This window comes from Pristiophorus japonicus, chromosome 6, assembly GCF_044704955.1.
Source record: "Pristiophorus japonicus isolate sPriJap1 chromosome 6, sPriJap1.hap1, whole genome shotgun sequence".
NCBI lineage: Eukaryota > Metazoa > Chordata > Chondrichthyes > Pristiophoridae > Pristiophorus > Pristiophorus japonicus.
Genome location: NC_091982.1, coordinates 47,668,648 through 47,686,019, shown reverse-complemented (window position 1 = coordinate 47,686,019; position 17,372 = coordinate 47,668,648). Strand labels below are relative to the sequence as shown.

Below are 17,372 nucleotides of genomic sequence, written 5' to 3'. Positions count from 1 at the left end.
GTCTATCCATGTAACTATAATCCCTCATCCCTGGAACCATTCTAGTAAATCGCTTCTGTACTCTCTCCAAAGCCAACATGTCCTATCTAAAGTATGATGCCCAGAATTGGACACAATACTCCAGCTGGGACTGAACTAATGTTTTATATCAGCTTAGCACAACGTCCTGCCTTTAGTACTCTGTGCCTTTATTTATAAAGCCCAAGATATCCTAGTGTGTGAAAGTCAAAAAACACACATCACGCAGCTGGGATTTGTGGGAAACCTGTTTTATGGGGTTGCACATACAAGCATTAGTGGCATGTTAGTTGCAGCTGGAAGGTTTTTCCTGCTGCCACATAGGCATGCATTTGAAGCTGGGAAAGAGTGATAAAGGTGTCTGACTGCATTGCATTTGGCCTCAGACAATGTGACGTCCGAAATCCAGAAATCTTGGGACCAAGGCCGTTCCGGATTCCATGTATTTCCGGATTTTGGAACGTCTTTGCCTGGGCCGACGTAGGTGGGGTTGGCGGGGAGGCGAGGTTGGGCCGCCATGGTAAGGGGACGAGGTCAGGCCGGGGCGCGGTCAGGCCGCTGTGGTAAAGGGACGAGGTCAAGCCGAGGCGAGGTCAGGCTGCTGAGGATGGGCCGCCGAGGTGGGGAAGCCGGATTTTGGAACATTTTCCGGTTTCCGGACGACCCCGCCATGGATCGGCCCAGTGTCCGGATTCTGGAACATTCCGAATTTCGGAACTCCGGATTTTGGACGCTCAACCTGTATAACAGGTTGAAATAAGGGCTAGAAATTGGATAAGGCCCAAAGCACCCGTTGAGTCCGATGTAGGAAGCATGGATATTTCATGCTGCCTGCTGATTAAAATGACTGCAGCAGTAAGGAAGCGCTAAATGCGCTGTCCAGTGGCTTAGCACCTCAGCCAGGGGCTCAAATTCGAGCAAGGCTGGTGCCAGTTAAAGCTAGCCAGCACTTTTTAAAGGCAGCTGTTATGTAATGATGTGTGTATCATCCCAGTACCTTAAATGTAATGTAAGCACTATGCCACACCACAGAGGGCGCTGTGGTGGGAAACCTGGTAGTACCTGCAACAGGCTATATAAGGCTGGACAACACACTTGAGAGGCACTCTGGAGCTGAACAATAAAGGACGAAGGTCACAGCAGTTAGATTTACACCAGACCGTGTGGAGTTAGTGATTTGTGTGCTACATACACCACAGCAGCCTGCACCTCTTAAAGGGGAGGTGCATTCTGGCTTCGGCAGTTGGTGGAAGTGGCTGGAAAACAGACCGAGGAGCCAGAAAACTGAATGTTGGCGCAACGTGGCAGGGAGAGAACTCTCAAATTTTCAGATGCAGCACTGGAGGTCTTTGTGTGGGAGGTTGAGAGGAGAAGAGAGGTCTTCTATCCACAGGAGGCCACGAGATCTGGCAGACAAACTGTGAGAAGGCATTGGGATCAGATGGCCGTCGCGGTCAATGTGAGCAGTGTAGCCCCGAGGACCTGGATATAGTGCCGCAAGAAGTTTAATGATGTCACACGAGCGGTTCAGATCAGTGAATTAATCTTCAAATGTCGTAGCGGCGAAAAACCCGTAGCGCCGAATTTCTAATCCAAACTTTGATGTGCAAACTTTGCCCACCACTTTGTATAGGTAAATATAGGGTAGTCTTACCTTGATTATTTATCTGAGGCTGAGAAATATCTTCCTGATCTGCGCCAGGTCTTTGAATGTGAGACACTGCAATAATCTCTTGGGTGGGACTTGAACCCACAACCTTCTCACTCAGAGGTGAGAGTACTGCCCACTGAGCCACAGCTGACACGTAACATCACTTTTGGATCATCCCTGTGTTTGCACACATTCCTACACTCTTAGTGTCAGCTGTGGCTCAGTTGGTAGCACCCTTGCCTCTGACTCAGAAGGTTGTTGGTTCAAGTCCCACGCCAGGGGCTTGAGCACAAATATCTAGGCTGACGAGGGAGTGTTGCACTGTTTTTCGGATGAGACGTTAAATGGAGGCCCCGTCTGGTGTCTCAGGTGGATGTTAAAGATCCCATGGCACTATTTTGAAGGCGAGCAGGGAAGTTATCCCCGGTGTCCTGGCCAATATTTATCCCTCAATTAACATAACAAAAACAGATTATCTGTTCATGGGAGCTTGCTGTGTGCAAATTGGCTGCTGCGTTTCCTACATTACAACATTAACTCCATTCCAAAAGTACTGAATTGGCTGTAAAGTGTTTTTGGGATGTCCGGTGGTCATGAAAGGCGCTATATAAATACAAGACTTTCTTTCTTTTTCACTGATGATGTTTTATGTGCAGCTGGTGTCAAATGACTGGCCAGCCAAATTACCCCTCTGCGGTAGGCCTCGGATTTGAGTCACGTTATTTGCAACAGACGGAAGGGAAATCACGCTGATTCTCAGCTGGGTGTGCAAGTTCAAAGTGACCTCAGTTTAAAGGAATGAGTTCGGCCTCGATGGCAAAAGCAAACGCTGCCAAGTGAAAGTAGATTGTTTGATTTTTAAACGAGCACCCGCTAATATTTCATTTTTTTTTAAATAATGAAAGTACAATATATTCCTATCCCTCCTCAAGTGTACTATTTAGAGAAAATGGGCTAGAATTTCCATTGGGATTGCTCCCGCCCGATTCTTAGAGGTATTCCAGTGGTTGCGTCTTTTGGACTGCCGGAATACTGCTGCTGCACGCTCCCGTGATTTTTGATGGTCGATTCTCAGCGGTGACGGTGTGCAGCGGTCGCGGGCTGGAGCGGAGAGTGGCGAAGTGCCTGAAAGTCAGCAATCTGCTTGCCTTACCAAAGGCAAAATACCAACCCCCTAGAAACGCAGGTTTTTTTTGGGTCTCTGCACATGCGCGAGCATTCTCCCGCGATTTCGGAGTCAAAAGTGACCCTACGCATGCGCAGAGAACAGTGAGAAAGTGTTGGTGATTTGGAGAGTGCTGAGGTGGAGATCGATTGAAGAGAAAGAGAGAAGACTTATTTACATCTATTTGTAAAATGATTTGGAACATTATTTTCATTAATAATTAATAATATAACATACAATAATAATAGTATAACATAAAAAAAAAATTATAATAAATAATTATTTAAATCAATATAAATAAGAAGCAAAAACAAGCTATGGAATTGGAGAGGGAGGTAGGTGGGAGGAGGAGGGTTGTTCGTTTCTGCAAAGAAGCCCAGGAAGCGTTGGTGCACAAAGTGGAGGCTCGCTGGGTGCAATTGACACGGGGTGGGCGAGGAAAACCTGTACCAAACGTGTACCAGAGGATATAGCGAGAGATCGCTGAGGTGGTGTCGTCTGTCGGGCCCGTGATGCGGGAGCCGAATCAGTGCCGCAAACGGTGGAATGACATCGTTGGGTCTGCGAGAGTAAGTAATAACTTTTATCATGCACGAACAAATTACTCTTAAGTCGTGCCATGTTTTATTATGTTGTAAAGCTTGGTGTTATGTTTTATTTCCCATCATCAATCTCATTGTGTTACTCTTCTCTATTTTCATGTGTTCATCATGCAACACTTGCGTGCTAACAGAACTTAAATGGTGCACTCATTGAAGAAAGGACTGGGGACGGTTAATTGGGGATGTCTACCTATATATGTATGTGTGTGTTCCGTAATAGTAGCTGTGAAATTAGTTTACACACATTTTTTTTTCAGAAAAAATTAGCCGGCAATAGGGCGGACCTCCACAAAATGGGTGGAAGTCCGCTGAAGACTCTTGAATTAACGACCTAGAAGAACGTGCTGCAGCCCTGAGGGGAGCATATGATCGCACCGCCATGTGTGTTGGTGCCGATCCAGTTATCGCAAAGGGTAATTCTGCATAATCCCTGGATTGTAATATGGTCATGTAATTCAATGTTATGTCAATATAATGTAGAATGTAATGTAATGGTGGGAGCACAAAATGTTGTTAGTTCTGACATGAATTTTTGGTTGATCACGCTTTGGCCACTTGGAAAGCAACATACTGTTTGGGACTCAAGTTTTGTTATTTCATGTAGTTTCTGTCTACATTGCTTATGATAGTTTCATGTAATTGTTCTCGGTAATATACATTTGTTCTCTACATAAGCCTGCGCAGAGTGAATTGCTCTAATGTTACCTCTGATCCCTCCCCTCCCCTCCCCTCCCCTGTCATCAACCATTAATGTTGATAGGTCCTTACTATACAGTATAAATGCACACGAGGCCCATGCTTGAGAGAAGGTCAGTCTGTGACCTGTCATTTATTCCATAGCACTCAAGCGATAGAAGTGGGTGGAGCTTGCCCTTTTATATCTGAAGGTCCAGGTTAGGAGTGTCTCCCACCTAGTGGTCATTGTTCTCACAGTGTACAACTTAGGTCAGATTATACATGGGTTACAATGCTGGTTGAATACATGACATCACCTCCCCCCCCCAAAGTCTTATTGGGTTCACAGGTTGAGTCTCTCTGGTGGTTTACACTCTCTTATAGAGCGCCTGAGTTGGGGCTCCGGTTGTTGGGCGCTGGCTTGAGTGTCTGCTGTTTGTGGTGCCTCAGGCCTGTCTAGACTGCCCACAGTGACTGGGCTCTCCTCCCTTTGGTTCCGGTGTTCGGTCACCTGTGGAGGAGCGAACTCTATATCGTGTTCTTCCTCTGCTTCTTCTATGGGGTTGCTGAACCTCCTTTTTGTTTGATCCACATGTTTGCGGCAGATTTGTCCATTGGTAAGTTTAACTACCAGAATCCTATTTCCCTCTTTGGCAACCACAGTGCCTGCGAGCCATTTGGGACCTGCAGCGTAGTTGGGGACAAAAACAGGGTCATTCACATCAATACATCGCGCCCTCGCATTCTTGTCATGGTAGTCATATTGTGACTGCCGTCTGCTCTCGACAATTTCTTTCATGGTGGGGTGTATAAGGGATAACCGGGTTTTGAGCGTCCTTTTCATTAACAGCTCTGCGGGTGGAACCCCTGTGAGCGAGTGTGGTCGGGATCTGTAGGCCAACAGGAGGCGTGATAAGCGGCGTTGTAGGGAACCCCCTTGGATTCTGAGCATCCCCTGTTTGATTATCTGCACTGCTCGTTCTGCCATAGGCGGCTAGCGTGAGTGCCCACCTCTGTATGCGGGCCGATGCATTTGCATTTATGGCCTTGTTGTCGGCCAAAAGGGACGTTAGGGGTTTGTGATCTGTCTCCAGCTCAAATTTCCTGCCAAACAGGTACTGGTGCATTTTCTTTATCGCATATACACATGCGAGCGCCTCCTTTTCTACCATCCCGTAGCCCCTTTCTGCCTGGGACAGACTTCTGGAGGCATAAGCTACCAGCTGTAACTGACCCTTGGCATTGACATGCTGCAACACACACCCGACACCATAGAATGACGCATCGCACGTTAACACAAGTTTCTTACATGGGTCATATAGCGTTAACAGATTATTGGAACATAACAAATTGCGTGCTCTATTAAAAGCCCTTTCCTGGCTGTCCCCCCAGACCCATTCGCGACCTTTGCATAGGAGCACGTGTAGCGGCTCTAGCAGGGTGCTCAATTTGGGAAGAAAGTTACCAAAATAGTTCAGGAGCCCCAGGAATGACCGCAGCTCCGTCGTGTTACGGGGTCTGGGTGCTCTCTGGATCGCTTCCGTCTTGGACGCAGTAGGGCTGATCCCGTCTGCTGCTACCCTCATCGCCAGGAATTCTACCTCAGGAGCTAGGAAGACGCACTTCGCCTTTTTCAGTCGCAGCCCTACCCGGTCCAGTCTGCATAGCACCTCCTCCAGGTTGTGGAAGTGTTCTTCAGTATCGTAACCCGTGATGAGGATGTCGTCCTGAAAAACCACCGTCCCTGGAATCGACTTGAGGAGACTTTCCATATTCCGTTGGAAGATCGCGGCAGCCGAGCGAATCCCGAACGGACATCTGTTGTACTCAAACAACCCCTTGTGTGTCGTGATGGTGGTCAGCTTCTTTGACTCACTCGCCAGTTCCTGTGTCATGTAAGCTGAGGTCAGGTCCAATTTTGAAAAAAAGTTTGCCACCGGATAAAAAGTTTGCCGTCGCAAAGAGGTCCTCCGCTCTCGGTAGCGGGTACTGGTCTTGGAGTGACACCCGATTGATGGTGGCCTTGTAATTGCCACATATCCTGACCGACCCATCTGCCTTGAGCACCGGCACAATCAGGCTCGCCCAGTCACTGAATACGACTGGCGAGATGATGCCTTCCCTCAGCAGGCGGTCCAATTCACCTTCTATCTTTTCCTGCATCACGTACGGCACCACTCTGGCCTTGTGGTGTACTGGCCTGGCGTCCGGGTTTATGTGAATCACTACCTTGGCCCCCATGAAAGTGCCAATGCCGGGCTGAAATAATGAGTCAAATTTGTCAAGGATCTGTGAGCATGATACTCGCTCCACTGAGGAAATTGCATTGACATCGCCCCATTTCCAGTTCATGACAGCAAGCCAACTCCTCCCCAGTCGTGCGGGACCATGCCACGGGACAACCCAGAGTGGCAACCTGTTCTCCGAATCTTTGTGGGTCACGACTACCGTGGCGCTGCCTAGCACCGGAATGATATCCTTTGTGTATGTCCGTAGCTGTGCGGCAATCGGCGACAATTTTGGCCTCCTGGCCTTGGACACCCACAACTTTTCGAACTGTTTGATACCCATCAGGGACTGGCTGGCCCCTGTGTCTAGCTCCATTGATACTGGGATGCTATTGAGGAGCACTTTCATCATTATCGGTGGCGTCCTGGTGTATGAACTGTATACATGCTCCACATGAACTCGCTGAACTTCAGCTTCCAGCGATTTCCCCTAGCATTCATTTCTGCAATTTCTGCAGGTATTTTGCTCATCTCTGCAAACTCCGGCTGAATGTATGCCTCCACGCCTCCAAAATGAGCTGCTGTTTGAAACAAAAGGTCCCTTACCAGTCGATCATCCCTGACTGCCCCTGTCCTTGAGTGCGCCATTAACGGGTGTTGATGGCCCTATTACTGGCCGCATTGTACCTTGCAATGGTGTGAATCGCCGTTCAGCTTGTCAGTGTCTCTGTCGAACTCCCCCTCTGGGTTCGACTACATGTTGGGGCATGCCCGACTGCCCTTGTCTGCCTGGAGAACTGTGTGCTGCTTTAACAATGTTGAATCTCTATCCCAACCATTCCTTAACACAGTACCTCTCGTCTGTTCTGCTCGTGGCCATGCTCGCGTGGTTTAAATCCCAGTTTCTCGTCGCCATTGATACGTCCTTACTATACAGTATAAATGCACACGAGGCCCATGCTTGAGAGAAGGTCAGTCTGTGACCTGTCCTTTATTCCATAGCATCCAAGTGATGGAAGTGGGTGGAGCTTGCCCTTTTATATCTGAAAGTCCAGGTTAGGAGTGTCTCCCACAAGTTCACCACCTAGTGGTCATTGTTCTCACAATGTACAACTTAGGTCAGATTATACATGGGTTACAATGCTGGTTGAATACATGACAAATGTTATGTTTTTACAGTTGCACAGGTGGAGCCGCCTGCCCCTCCCAGAGAGGAATCATTGGAGGGAATGAGGAATGAAGAGACGGTGGTGGAAGAGATGGTTGAGGAGCAAGAGGAAAACACTCCTCAAAACTTTGTGATGGTTGTGGTGGAGGAGGAGGGAGGGGTGGCGGGACTTGAAGGGTCCTTTCTACCAGCGGCCAACGGTTCCTCGTCTTTCTTGGATTCCGGTCGGAGGAAGCGGGACCAAGCGGCATGCAGTGGCACACACCGACCACCATGCTGAATCTACGGCGGCTGTTCCGGCAAGGTGGGAACACTGTGAGATAGGCAGATGCGAGCCTGGACATGGCTCCTCCAGGCCATTGCTGGGTTGTCCGCAAACATCGCGGCCTTAGCAGCCCGCCAATCGGAGGACATGGCGGAGCTGATTGCGGTGGTGAGGGAGAATACCCAGACCATCAATGCCAATACTATGCGGCACGGCAATCGATGGTCGTGGGACATGGCACTGCACCCCAAGATGCCATACCACTAATGGTGACAGCACCTGATCATTGGGAGGAACTAATTTCTTCCGACTTTGAAGATGAGTCCTCAGCAGCCCTAGCTTCTCCAGCGCCCCCACACATAGCGCTGCCATTGTCGCCCCTCCCCCCTCAGCAGTCACGCTCGAGGTGCTCTGCTGCACGACGTACTGGTCCCGCTGTAGGCAGGGCTAGGGGTATTGATAGTGGGAGGAGGAGGGGGTCAGGGCTAAGTGTCGGGGGGGGATTGGGGAGGAAAGACGTTGGGAAAGGTGGCCGCAGGTAGAATTGTGGGACGGTGCAGGGGTGGTTTGAGTGTTGTTTATACTGTTGTTGTTGTTGTTGTTAGTTGATGTTGATAATGTGTTTTGTAAAATTTTCATTCAGAGCAATTATTTTATTTTATTACATTGTTAAAGTTTAATTCAAATGACAACTTTTATTAAAAAAAATTATTCAACTAAACCATTCTTGTACTGTGTCTCACTCACTTCTGGAAAATGAGGAGGAGCAATCAGTGTAAGGGTCAACAATATTGGCTGTGAAACTCCAGGCCCCATTTCTTTTAAAGCACACAGGTATGTTCAAATAACCACACAATTATCCACAATATATTCAAAATCACTTAATAATTACTCCATAAATCAATGAAAATCACTAAAAAAATACATTCCAGCCTTTTCCCCCCCACAGAAAAACAAAAACAAAATGGAGGCATAACGCTGGGACAAGGCATGGTAAGTACCTAAAAAATGGGTGGTACCGACCCTCAGCGATAGCAGGTGGTAAAAATGGCATAATTAGGGAAATTAGCGCTGCAGGGGAATTTTCTTCATTGTTTGGGCGGGAAATGTGGGCAGGCGATATGCAGCAATGCCGGCGATAATCGTAGGCCGAAATTACCGCTGGCGATAATCAGGACTAAAATGGGCATCAAACGGGCCGTACAGGGTGGTAACTAGGCGGTAATCCGGCGGGAAGAATGGAAATTCTAGCCCTATATCTTTTCAATAATAAATCTACTTAATCCTTGTCTCATTTGGCCTCAGCTTCCTCCAGATTAGCCAATGTGGCAGACGGTGAGCCCATATCTGTCACTGCCTTAGGAATTGGTCAGGCTTCAGGTGGGTAGAAACCCACAGCTACAGCCGGTTCAGAGAGCTTAGATTCAAAATGGTGGGCAAATTCAAATAGGACTGGAAATGATCTTTTCTTTCTCAGTAAATATATTTTTTTACATTCTAGGGGTGATTTTCCAAGTTGCGGTGCCAACAGGGAGCCTTGTCCACTGGCAGAGTGCATCATTTTGATCAATGGAAAATTATGGGGCAGCACACCTCCGACTTTACGATATGCAGTGCTGGAAGGCAAGGTTCCCACTGGCAGCCCAAGCTTGGAAAATTATCCCCATATATATTTATATTTAGCATCTATGATGGGGATACTTTGGCTCACCCAGTTTTTGGTCACGTGTCCTAATTTCTCCTTTTGCGGCTCGCTGTCAAATATTTTGTCTTATAACACAGTTGTGAAGCTCCTTGGGACGTTTTACTACGTTAAAGGCACTATATAAATGCAAGCTGTTGTCAAACTGAAATTCAGCAGCAAACTGCGCAAGGCAACGGGAGTCCCGGTTCCTCAGAGCTGCAGACAGCAGTTTCACTCCTGAATCTCCCACTTCATTGTGACTCAAGTCCAGATCCGTCAGTGAGCAGTTTGTACCGAGAGCGGAGGTGAGATCCTCGGCACAAGAATCTGTGAGACTGACATCATCCAGCCTGGGGATCAGAGAGAGAAATAACAGGAATCAGGGTCGGTGATTGGAGCATGGGCAGGTACTGCAGGAGCGGCTAGGTTGGGGCGAAGGAGCGGCGAGACGTTGTAGAGGGATGTGTTCGGGGCCCAGGAGAGGCAAAAGTTCGGGGCCCAGAAGAGGCGAGGGCTCAGGGGCAGCACGAGTCAGCCCACACTGCGATATGTGTGCGCACTCGGTCCGTGCAGCAGAGCAGGTCTCCAGTCGTCCTGGTTAATCCTTGCCACTGGACCAAGACCGAGCTCTGTCAAGCCCGTGTGGTGGCTGGTGTGCAACGGTCACCACACGTTTAAAAAAAAAACAGGCACAGGCATCTTCCACCCTTCAAGATTTAGTTCAGACCTGGAATTTTAGGTCCATCATTGAAACACCTATGAACTTTTTGACGTGGAAGCAAGTCATCCTCGATTCGAGGGACTGCCTATGATGATGATGATGATGATTTGGCTCAGAATTTACGGTCAGCAGCAAACAAACAGCGCAGCCGTTCATTACACTTACACTTGCCCACGGACTTTTGATGGGCTTTTGCACAGGAACTTGCGGTGATTAGAAATCCATTTTAGTGCAGCGCCCTCTACAGGGGATCTGGGACCTGTGTGAACAGGGCGAGTAACTTTGTATTGCCTTAACCAATCAGATTGAAGAATGGTTAATGAGCAGCGCAGAGTCTAAACCAGGAAGTGTCAGTTCGGGTATTTAATTCAATGCCAAATTATATACAGAAAGTGAAATAAAGAAAGATGGGATTAAAAGAGAGAGTATACTGCATTCGCTGCTCATGATGTGGTCTCTTCGACACTGGGGAGACCAAACGCAGAGAGAGTGACCGTTTTGCAGAACATCTCCAATCAGTCCGTAAGCGTGACCCCGAGCCTCCGGTCACCTGTCACTTTAATTCTCCACTCAGTCCGTCCAAGTGCCACTGTAATGTCTTGCTTTCATACAACAACAACAACAACAACAACTTGCATTTATATACACAACTTACTGTGCCTCCTCACATAGTTTCATCTGCAAGCTTGGATATGTAACTCTCTATTCCTTCATCCAAGTTGTTAATATATATGGTGAAAGCTGAGGCCCCAGTACCTATCCCTGGGGATCACCACTTGCCACATCCCACCAATCAGAGAACAAACCCTTTATCCCTACTCTCTCCTAACTCCCAACCAATTGCGGACCGAAGGAGATTTAGATCAGATGCTTACAGCAAGAAGAGTGTCATCCTCCTGCTTCAAAGCCTACGCCAAAGAGAAGGTGGGTGTCTTCTCTGTGAGATATAATCAAAGTAAATAATACTCTTTAATACTCACTACCCTGCAACGTAACATAAAAACATAAGAAATAGGAGCAGGAGAAGGCCATTCGGCCCTTCAAGCCTGCTCTGCCATGCAAAAGATCATGGCTGATCTTCTACTTCAACTCCACTTTCCTGTACTATCCCCATATCCCTTGATTCCCTTAGTGTCCAAAAATCTATCGATCTGTGTCTTGAATATACTCAACAACAGAGTCTCCACAGCCCTCTGGGGTTGAGAATTCCAAAGATTCATGACCTTCTGAGTGAAGACATTTCTCCTCATCTCAGTCCTAAATGGCCGGCCCCTTATTCTGAGACTGTGATCCCTGGTTCTAGACTCCCCAGCCAGGGAAAACATCCTCCCTGCATCTACCCTGTCTAGCCCTGTAAGAATATTGTATGGTTCAATGAGATCGCCTCTCATTCTTCTAAACTCTATAGGCCTAGTCTACTCACTCTCTCCTAATAGGACAATCTCCCCATCCCAGGAATCAGTCTGATGAACCTTCGATGCACTCCCTCTACGGCAATGTAATTGACTATTCAAAGTGTTTTCTGATAAAATACCATGGCCGTTCCAATATATAATTAGTAAATAGAGGCAATCACTTTTAACCACACGTAAATGTTACAAGCATCATTGTAGAAAACAGGTTAGGTTATTATCACACATCTTACTACACATTATTATTTGAGAAATCTGCAGCTTCTGGTGTCACTGGATAAATTTGTTTGGCCACTCCTGGCTCAGAGCTTCACTGGCAGTGAGCGCAGTTAGCAAATATTGTAGTCCCTCTTCTCTGCACTCGCTGATAGCGAGACTCCGCACTGGGAGCACAGCCTTGTAAAGTGACATATGTTGTATATGGAGAAAGAGTCAGACTGAACACTGTGAGCTCAAAGTAAAGTGTGACCGTAGTCTTTTATTGCAGGTCTCCAGAGTGCCTCTCCAACCTGTGAAGCCTCCTTAAATACCTGTACTCCCAAGGGATTATGGGATCCCGGGACTCCAGGGAATTAGCCCTCTGGTGGCTGTACAGAGTAAATACAAGTCCACATATATAACAACACTCCCCCCCCCAAAGTCAATAGTGTAACTATTTACAATGTCAGTCGATCTGGGGCCCTTCTTGCCCTGGTTGATCGTCTCAGTGTGAAAGCTGGTGTTGTTAAATCATTTGTTGGGCCCTCGCTGGGCTGCTGTGCAGCTGGCCTTGCTGGGCTGCCTGGTGTGTTGGGCCCTGCAGGGCTGCTGTGGATGATGGATTCTGCTTTTTGGTCAAACATGGTGCTGGTTGCCATTGGTGTGTATGTTGGGGGATCAAAAAAGGTAGGGTCCAAGGTGGGTTGTTCAGGATAGTCCGTGAATCTGAGTTTGATTTGGTCCAAGTGTTTCCAGTGAATGAGTCCATTTGAAAGTTTGACCTGAAACACTCTGCTCCCCTCTTTGGCCACGACAATGCCGGGAAGCCACTTGGGACCTTGTCCATAATTTAATACAAATACAGGATCATTGATTTCAATCTCGCGTGACACATTTGCGCTATCATGGTATGCACTTTGTTGAAGGCACCTGCTCTCTACCTGTTCATGTAGATCAGGGTGAACTAACGAGAGCCTTGTCTTAAGTGCTCTTTTCATGAACAGTTCAGGAGGTGGGATCCCAGTGAGTGAGTAGGGTCTTGTGCGGTAGCTAAGCAGGACTCAGGATAGGCGAGTCTGCAGTGAGTCTTCAGTTACCCTTTTCAAGCCTTGCTTGATGGTTTGCACTGCTCTCTCTGCCTGACCATTGGACGCTAGTTTAAACGGGGCAGATGTGACATGTTTGATCCCGTTTCGGGTCATGAATTCTTTGAACTCAGCACTGGTAAAACATGGCCCGTTGTCACTCACCAGGACATCGGGTAAGCCATGTGGCAAACATGGCCCGCAGGCTTTCAGTAGTGGCAGCGGACGTGCTAGCCGACATTATCTCACATTCAATCCACTTGGAGTACGCATCTACAACCACAAGGAACATTTTACCGAAGAACGGGCCTGCATAGTCGACGTGTACCCTAGATCACGGTTCGGAGGGCCAAGACCATAAACTTAGCGGCACCTCTCTGGGTTCATTGCTTAACTGCGAGCATGTATTACATCTGTGAACGCAGGACTCTATGTCCTCATCGATACCAGGCCACCACACGTGGGATCTGGCTATCGCTTTCATCATTACGATGCCTGGGTGGGTACTGTGGAGGTCATTGATGAAGGTGTCTCTGCCCTTCTTGGGGACCACTACTCGATTGCCCCACAGAAGGCAGTCTGCCTGTATAGACAGTTCAGCTTTGCACCTTTGGAACGGCTTTATCTCTTCCTGCATTTCCACTGGGACACTGGACACAGCTTTTGACTAGAGATAATAAGGGGTCCTGGCTTGTCCAGGTTTTGATCTGCTGGGCAGTGACGGGTGATTGCTCACATTCAAATGCTTCCATAACCATGGCTAGATCTGCGGGCTGCACCATTTCCACCCCCGTGGTGGGCAATGGCAGCCTACTGAGAGCATCGGCGCAGTTTTCTGTGCCTGGCCTGTGGTGGATGGAGTAGTTGTATGCGGACAACGTGAGCGCCCATCTCTGGATGCGGGCCGATGCGTTGGTATTTATCCCTTTACTCTCGAAAAACAGGGATATAAGTGGCTTATGGTCAGTTTCCAATTCGAATTTTAGCCCAAACAGGTATTGATGCATTTTCTTTACCCCATCGACACATGCTAACACTTCTTTTTCAATCATGCTGTAGGCTCTCTCAGCCTTGGACAGACTCCTGGATGCATAAGCAACCGGTTGCAGTTTCCCAAAATCATTAGCTTGTTGCAATACACACCCGACGCCATATGACGACGCATCACATGCTCGTACCAAACGCTTACATGGATCATATAACACAAGCAATTTGTTTGAGCATAACAATTTTCTCACTTTTACAAAGGCATTTTCTTGGCTTTTGCCCCAAACCCATTCACCCCCTTTTCGTAGTAAGACATGTAGTGGTTCTAGCAGGGTGCTGAGACATGGTAAGAAGTTACCAAAGCAGTTCAAGAGTCCCAGAAACGACCACAGCTCTGTCACGTTCTGTGGCCTCGGTGCGTTCTCGATTACCTCCGTCTTCACGTTGGTGGGCCTGATGCCGTCCGCCGCAATCCTCCGTCCAGGGAACTCCACTTCAGGCGCCAGGAAAATGCACTTTGAGCGTTTTAACCTGAGCCCCACGCGGTTAAGTTGACTAAGAACCTCCTCCAGGTTCTGCAGGTGCTCGACTGTGTTCTAATCTGTGACCAAGATGTCGTCCTGGAAGACCACGGTGTGCGGGACCGACTTCAGTAAACTTTCCATGTTTCTCTGCAATATTGCCGCTGCTGATCGGATTCCAAACGGGCATCTGTTATAAACAAAAAGACTCTTGTGCATGTTGATGCAGGTGAGGGCCTTCGATGATTCCTCCAGTTCCTGCGTCATGTAGGCTGAAGTCAGATCCAATTCGTGAACGTCTTTCCTCCCGTCAGCGTTGCAAAGAGGTCATCAGCCTTTGGTAGTGGGTATTGGTCCTGCAGGGAGAAACGATTGATAGTTACTTTGTAATCGCCACAGATTCTGATGGTGCCATCTCCCTTGAGGACTGGGACAAAAGGACTGGCCCACTCACTGAACTCGATTGGTGAAATGATGCCCTCTCGTTGCAGCCGGTCGAGCTTGATCTCTACCCTTTCTCTCGTCATGTATGGTACTGCTCTCGCCTTGTGATGGATGGGTCGGGCCCCCGGAATTAGGTGGATCTGCACTTTTGTTCCTTGGAATTTCCCAATGCCTGATTCGAACAGCGAAGGAAATTTGTTTAAGACCTGGGCACACGAAGTGTCGTCAGCGGGTGATAGCGCTCGGACGTCGTCCCAGTTCCAGCGTATCTTTCCCAGCCATTTCCTGCCGAGCAGCGTGGGACCATCGCCCGGTACCACCCAGAGTGGTAGCTTGTGCACCGCTCCATTGTAGGAGACCTTTACGGTAGCACTGCTGATGACAGGAATCAGTTCTTTCGTGTAAGTTCTTAGTTTCGTGCGAACAGGAGTTAAGACAGGCCTTGAGGCCTTGTTGCACCACAACCTTTCGAAAGTCTTTTTGCCCATGTCCAGCTCCATTGACACAGGGAGTCCATTTAGTTCAACATTCAGCATTATCGGAGGACTATTCGTGGTGAATATGTGCACCAAATGTACTTCTGCCTCCTCTATCTGAGGCTCTGGTTCATCGTGATCCTCCATGGATCTATCCTCCTCTGCAACATGGTGGTTTGCAGATTTAATAGGCTTAGCAGCTCGCCTGCACACTCGTTGGAGGTGTCCCATTGTTTCACAGCCCTTGCAAACGTACTCTTTGAATCGGCATGAATGGAACGATGATCACTCCCGCAGCGCCAACAAGGAGGTGTTAATGGCCTTGCATTCATCACCCTTGATGGTGGACTCTGAGTCATCTGCGGACGTGCAGCTGCAGGTATGTGTGACCTGCCCTGTACATTACGATTCGAAAACAACATCATTTTGTTCACAGTATTTGTAGCAGCACTTGTGTGCTGAGAGATTTGCTTTGTATTGTCACTGGTGGCAATGAACGCCTGGGCTATCGCTAGGGCCTTACTCAAGGTTGGGGTCTCTACAGTCAAAAATTTGCGAAGTATGGTTTTGTGGCCAATGCCCAGTATGAAAAAGTCTCTGAGCATGTGCTTCAAATATCCTTCAATTTCGCAATGTCCTGCATGGCATCTTAGCTCGGCAACATAACTCACCACTTCCTGGTCTTCAGACTTTTTGTAGGTGTAGAACCGGTACCTCGCCATCAGAACGCTTTCCTTCGGGTTTAAATGCTCTCGGACAGTGTGCACAACTTGTCTTACAATTTCTCCATGGGTTTCGCTGGAGTGAGCAGATTTTTCATGAGGCCATACATTGGTGCCCCACAGACGGTGAGGAGGATCGCCCTTCGTTTGGCAGCACTCTCTTCCCCATCTAGCGCATTGGCCACAAAGTATTGGTCGAGTCGCTCCACAAAAGTTCCCAATCATCTCCCTCCAAAAATTTCTCCAGGATGCCCACTGTTTTCTGCATCTTTGGGTTCGCTATCTGTATCTCGTCGCCAGTTGTTGTGTATGGAGAAAGAGTCAGACTGAACACTGTGAGCTCAAAGTAAAGCGTGACATCAGTCTTTTATTGCAGGTCTCCAGAGTGCCTCTCCAACCTGTGAAGCCTCCTTAAAAACCTGTGCTCCCAAGGGATTATGGGATCCCCTGGGACTCCAGGGGCCGAGCCCTCTGGTGGCTGCACAGAGTAAATACAAGTCCACATATATAACAACATATATAACACCTAGGAAAGGCTGTTGACAAATGCTTGGCATGTTTCTATGTTTTAAATTTTCTATTAAAATAGCAGACAGAGGAATATTATACAAACACAATAAATGTTCATCCTGCCAACTTTGCCAAGACGGATTTCTAGGCTGCAGTTTCTCCATTCTGATAAGAGCCAATTACAGGATGTATTCCACCGGTACTGTCGCAGTGTGAATCCGTAAGCTTGCAACTTGTGTCTCGATTCCAACTTCCACATTTGAAAAAACATAACTTAATATCCTTTTAAAACAAAAATGATAGCAAGAAACAGCATCAACAAACTGAACAGCTCTATGATAGCTGATAGATTTGTATACTTAATAGTTTCACTTTAACGAGCAGTTTGCATTGGCATAAAACATGCGGTGTATCAGCTGTGGCTCAGTGATAGCACTCTCACCTCTGATTCAGATGGTTGTGGGTTCCAGCCTCACTCTAAGGACATAATCTAGACTGACATTTCAATGCAGTGCTGAGGGAATGCTGCACTGTCGGAGGTGCCGTCTAGCAGATGTGATGTTAAACTGAGATGTAAGAAGAAATGTCTTCTCTCCCACGGCACCATTTTAAAGAAGAGCAGGGAAGTTCTCCCTAGTGTCTTGGCCATCTGATAATTTATTCACGGGGTGTGAGCGTCGCTGGCAAGGCCAGCATTTATTGCCCATCATTAGAAGATGCTGGTGAGCCGCCTTCTTGAACTGCTGCTGTCTGTGTGGTAAAGGTATTCCCACAGTGCTGTTAGATAGAGCATGTACAAATCTAATGCTTAGGTTCAAACTGAGTTGTCCGTCCCATTAT

The 17,372-nt window shown here is 47.8% G+C and overlaps 1 long non-coding RNA gene across 1 annotated transcript; it reads left to right on the top strand.

Annotated features, from left to right (window-relative positions):
* Nucleotides 1–3,223: 3,223 nt before the first annotated feature.
* LOC139265137 (uncharacterized) lies at nucleotides 3,224–8,202 on the top strand. The gene is made up of 3 exons (XR_011593474.1): nucleotides 3,224–3,403; nucleotides 3,694–3,849; nucleotides 7,519–8,202. It is a non-coding gene; the product is annotated as an uncharacterized lncRNA (long non-coding RNA).
* The last annotated feature ends 9,170 nt before the right edge of the window (nucleotides 8,203–17,372 follow it).